This window comes from Oncorhynchus gorbuscha, linkage group LG03 (genome assembly GCF_021184085.1).
Source record: "Oncorhynchus gorbuscha isolate QuinsamMale2020 ecotype Even-year linkage group LG03, OgorEven_v1.0, whole genome shotgun sequence".
In the NCBI taxonomy this organism is placed as follows: Eukaryota; Metazoa; Chordata; class Actinopteri; order Salmoniformes; family Salmonidae; genus Oncorhynchus; species Oncorhynchus gorbuscha.
The window spans coordinates 25,228,073-25,234,072 of NC_060175.1; positions in this window are offsets into that span (position 1 = coordinate 25,228,073).

Below are 6,000 nucleotides of genomic sequence, written 5' to 3' on the forward strand. Positions count from 1 at the left end.
TTTATGAGGCTTTTAAAAATCTCCCTGGATTTTGTAGTTGAATCTGTGCTGTAAATTCAATTATTGACTGTATGGTGGACAGAGGAAGGGATAGTCATTTCAAAAATGTCAACCCCTATCCCAATAGTGGACTAAAGGACCCTGACGTTACTCCTGAGTTCAAGGACATTGCAATGTTCTGTTTGAAGGCGAATTGGCTCTGGAATCCAAAACAGTTAATTACTCCATCTAAACATGAATCGATTCTCAATTGCGGTATGGTTCTAGAAACATAAATCCCTCTACTTACATATCACATCAAAATCATTTCAGAAATACTAAATACACTTACTGTAAGCAATTAAAAACAATTCTAATAAATAAAACAGTTGGACAATGGATGGAGATACGCAAACCTTTTTGAAATTTGTAAATCGATCAGATATTGACTGATTTATAGTGCATGAAACATTTTACTGGCACAGACAAATAATGAATGTTCAGGGATTTGGTGCATTGGGAAAGTTCAGACCTCTTGACTTTTCCACATTTTGTTACGTTATAGCTTTGTTCTAAAAAAAAGTTTTTTAAATGAATCTACACACAATATCCCGTAATGACTAAGCAAAAACAGGTTAAAGAAATGTTTGCAAATGTATAAAAAACTGAAATATTACATTTACATAAGTATTCAGACCCTATACTCAGTACTTTGTTGAAGAATCTTTGACAGTGATTTACACAGCCTTAAGCCCTTAATGGGTATGGTACTACAAGCTTGGAACTCCTATATTTGGGGAGTTTCTCTCATTCTTCTCTGCAGACCCTCTCAAGCTCTGTCAGGTTAGATGGGGAGTATCACTGCACAGCTATTTTCAGGTCTCTCCAGAGATGTTAGATAAGGTTCAAGTCTGGGCTCTGGTTGGGCCACTCAAGGACATTCAGTCTTGTCCTGAAGCCACTCTGTTAAAGAGTAAATGAGTGAAGAGGTGTGGAGTCAGGCGCAGAGAGCAAAGGATGTGGGAAAAACACGCTTTAATGTCCTGGAAACATAACATGAACAAAAGTGTAAACACAAATGAACAGAAATATAAACGGACAGCATGAAACCCAAAATGCCAACAAAAATACACTCAAACAAGGATACAGGAGAACAAGCCCGCACGAAACAGAAGCGGGCTAAACAGACTATATATAACCCTATCCTAACAACCAAACTAGAAACAGGTGCTACCGATTAGACAAAACTAAACGAACACAGAACAACGGATCGGCGATAGCTAGTAGACCGGCGCCACCCGAACAAGAAGGGGAGTCACCTTCGGTAATATTCGTGACAGTACCCCCCTCCTGACGCGCAGCTCCCGCAGCGCGCCGACTCCGGCCTCGGGGACGACCCGGAAGCCAAGGCGCTGGGCGATCCGGACGGAGGCGATGGAATTCACTCAACATAGATGGGTCTAGAATATCCCTCACCGGAACCCAGCACCTCTCCTCCGGACTGTACCCCTCCCAGTCAACGAGGTACTGCAAGCCTCTCACCCGGTGTCTCGAGTCCAGAATAGCTCGTATCTTGTACGCCGGGGACCCCTCGATGTCCAGAGGGGGCGGAGGAACCTCCGGTACCTCATCTTCCTGCATGGGACCAGCAACCACCGGCCTGAGAAGAGACACATGAAATGAGGGGTTAATACGATGATACGAAGGAAGTAATAATCGATAACAAACCTCATTTATTCTCCTCAGGACTTTAAATGGCCCTATACACTGCGGACCCAGCTTCCGGCAGGGCAAGCGGAGAGGCATGTTTCGGGTCGAGAGCCAGACCCTGACCCCAGGTGCAAACACGGGGGCCTCACTGCGGTGACGGTCACCGCTCTTCTTCTGCCTTATACTCGCTTGGCGTAATGAGTCTTGGACCGCCCTCCAGGTCTCCTTAGAGCGCTGTACCCACTCCTCCACCGCAGGAGCCTCAGTCTGGCTCTGATGCCACTGTGCCAGGACCGGCTGGTACCCCAACACGCACTCAAATGGTGACATGTTGGTAGAGGAGTGGCTTAGTGAATTCTGGGCTATTTCTGCCCAGGGAATATATCTCGCCCACTCCTCTGGCCGGCCCTGGCAATACGACCGCAGAAACCTACCCACCTCCTGGTTAACTCTCTCCACCTGACCATTACTCTCCGGGTGATACCCTGAGGTCAGGCTGACCGAGACCCCCAGACGTTCCATAAATGCCCTCCAAACACGGGAGATAAATTGGGGGCCCCGATAAGAAACTATATCCTCGGGCACCCCGTAGTGCCGGAAGACATGGGTGAAAAGAGCTTCCGCAGTCTGTAGGGCCGTAGGGAGACCGGGCAATGGGATAAGACGGCAGGACTTAGAGAATCGATCCACAACGACCAGGATTGTAGTGTTACCCTGAGAGAGGGGGGGGGGGGGGGGGTCAGTAAGAAAATCCACCGAAAGATGGGTCCACGGCCGTTGTGGAACGGGAAGAGGTTGTAATTTACCTCTTGGCAGGTGTCTAGGAGCCTTACTCTGGGCGCACACCGAACAGGAGGAAACATAGAATCGCACATCCCTCCTCAAAGTGGGCCACCAGTACTTCCTCTCAAGACCTCTCACTGTCCTATAAATACCTGGGTGACCCAACGAGGGTAGACTGAGCCCATCGAATCAATTGATCACGAACAGCCAGCGGCACGTACCTACGACCCTCCGGACACTGTGGAGGCGCAGGTTCCCCCCTTAGTGCCCGCTCGATGTCCGCGTCCACATCCCATAATACCGGTGCCACCAGCTTAGCTGCCGGAATGATGGGAGTAGGATCGATGGACCTGTCCTCAGTGTCATAGAGTCTTGACAGCGCGTCAGCCTTAGTGTTGAGGGAACCTGGTCTATACGAGATAGTGAAACGAAATCTGGTGAAAAACATGGCCCACCTTGCCTGACGAGGATTCAGTCTCCTAGCTGATCGGATATACTCCAGGTTACGATGGTCAGTCCAGATAAGGAAAGGGTGCTTAGCCCCCTCAAGCCAGTGTCTCCACACCTTCAGGGCCTTAACCATAGCCAACAACTCCCTATCCCCCACATCATAATTCCGCTCCGCTGGCCCGAGTTTCTTTGAAAAAAAGGCACAGGGGCGGAGCTTTGGTGGCACACGCGAACGCTGTGAGAGCACCGCTCCAACCCCAGCCTCGGATGCGTCCACTTCTACTATAAACGCCAAAGAAGGGTCCGGATGTGCCAACACCGGCGCCTCAGTAAACATCGCCTTCAACTTATGAAAAGCTCCGTTCGCCTCTGCTGACCACTGCAAACGCACCGGCAGTCCCTTCAGCAGTGAGGTAATAGGGGCAGCTACCTGACCAAAACCCCTGATAAACCTCCGGTAGTAATTGGCAAATCCCAAGAACCGCTGCATCTCCTTTACCGTGGTCGGAGTCGGCCAATTACGCACGGCCTTAACGCGGTCACCCTCCATTACCAAACTAGAGCTGGAAATGCGATAACCCAGGAAGGAAACTGATTGTTTGGAAAACTCACATTTCTCCGCCTTCACATACAGGTCATGCTCCAGCAGTCGTCTAAGAACCTTGCGCACAAGAGATACATGCGCAGTGCGTGTAGCGGAGTAGATCAAAATATCGTCAATATACACCACTACACCCTGTCCGTGCAGGTCTCTGAGTATTTCATCCACGAAGGATTGAAATATAGCTGGAGCATTCTTTAAACCGTATGGCATGACGAGGTACTCATAATGGCCCGACGTAGTGCTAAATGCAGTTTTCCACTCATCTCCCTCCCGAATACGCACCAAATTATAAGCACTCCTGAGATCCAGTTTAGTGAAGAACTGCGCTCCGTGAAATGATTCCACTGCCGTAGCAATGAGAGGTAGTGGGTAACTAAAACCCACTGTTATGGAATTTAGACCTCTATAAATCAATACACGGACGTAAACCACCATCTTTTTTCTTCACAAAAAAGAAACTTGAAGAGACAGGTGACATGGAGGGCTTAATGTACCCCTGTCCCAGAGCCTCGGTGATATAAGTTTCCATAGCCACCTTCTCCTCCTGGGACAAAGGATACACATGACTCCTGGGGAGTGCAGCGTTAACCTGGAGATTTATCACGCAATCCCCCTGCCTATGGGGTGGTAATTGGGTCGCTTTCTTTTTACTGAAAACGATAGCCAAATCGTCATACTCAGCTGGAATGCGCACGGTGGAAACCTGGTCTGGACTCTCCACCGTTGTAGCACCGATGGAAACCCCTACACACCTGCCTGAACACTCATCAGACCACCCCTGTAGAGTTCCCTGTTTCCACGAAATCGTAGGATTATGAATAGCTAGCCAGGGAATCCCCAGAACAACTGGAAACGCAGGTGAATCGATAAGGAACAAACTAATTCGCTCCTTGTGATTCCCCTGCGTAATCATCTCCAACGAAATTGTGGCTCTCTTCACCAGCCCTGACCCTAATGGTCGACTATCTAAAGAGTGCACGGAAAAAGGGGGGTCTACTTTTACTAACGGAATCCTCAACCTCTGAGCGAGTCCGCGATCTATAAAGTTTCCAGCTGCGCCTGAATCTACCAGTGCCTTATGCTGGAGAGAAGGAGAATAATTAAGGAAACAAATTAATAGGAACATGGGACCAACAGGAAACTCTGGGAGAGTGTGGTGCTTACTCACCTGTGGTGACCGATGAGTGTTCTGCCTGCCCTCTCAATTCCCAGATGAATTCCTCCAGCACCGACCAGACGTGTGCCCTCTCCGGCCACAACTGGCACAGGAGGAGCTTCCTCCTCCGATCTCCCTTGACACGGTCCCTCCTAGCTCCATCGGGATAGGAGCAGGAGGGTCAGGAGGTAGAACTGACAGGACCCTTTCAGAACGTCCACGAGCAGCTAGCAGATGGTCCAATCGGATCGACAGGTCTATCAGTCCATCCAGGCTAAGTGTAGTATCCCGACAGGCCAGCTCCCTACGGACGTCCTCTCTCAGGCTACACCTGTAATGGTCTATCAGGGTCCTGTCGTTCCACCCTGCTCCCGCAGCCAAGGTCCGGAACTCCAGCGCTAAGTCCTGCACGCTCCTCGTCCCGTCTAAGATGGAACAATCTCTCACCCGCCGCTCGACCCTCTGGAGGGTGATCGAATCACGGCCCTGAAACGGCGGATGAACTAAGGGGAGTTGTCCTTCGCTGAGTCGGGCCCGTTCCAGACCGCATTAGCCCACTCCAGGGCTCTACCGGTCAGGCAGGTGATGAGGACCCCTACTCTCTCCTCCTCCCAGGGGGCCGGCCGAACGGTGGCCAGGTAGAGGTCTAATTGCAGCAGGAATCCCTGGCACCCCGTCGCTGCTCCATCGTAATTCCTCGGAGGCGTCATGTGCAGAGCGCTGGAACCGGATCCAGATGGGGGAGATGGTAGAGTTGCTGGTAGGAGGGTCGGTGGGGTAGTCGTAGGGAAACCATTCCTCTCCCAACGATCCATCCTCTCCATCATCTGTTCCATTGCTGATCCTAGGCGATGGAGGATGGACGTGTGATGTTGAACTCGCTCCTCCATAGTGGGAAGAGGAGTGGTCGCTGCTCCTGCTGACTCCATAGTAAGGTGCGGGCTTCTGTTAAGAGTAAATGAGTGAAGAGGTGTGGAGTCAGGCGCAGAGAGCAAAGGATGTGGGAAAAACAACACGCTTTAATGTCCTGGAAACATAACATGAACAAAAGTGGAAAAACAAATGAACAGAAATATAAACGGACAGCGCGAAACCCAAAATGCCAACAAAAATGCACTCAAACAAGGAAACAGGAGAACAAGCCCGCACGAAACAGAAGCGGGCTGAACAGACTATATATAACCCTATCCTAACAACCAAACTAGAAACAGGTGCTACCAATTAGACAAAACTAAACGAACACAGAACAATGGATCGGCGATAGCTAGTAGACCGGCGACGACGACCGCCGAGCGCCACCCGAACAAGAAGGGACCTT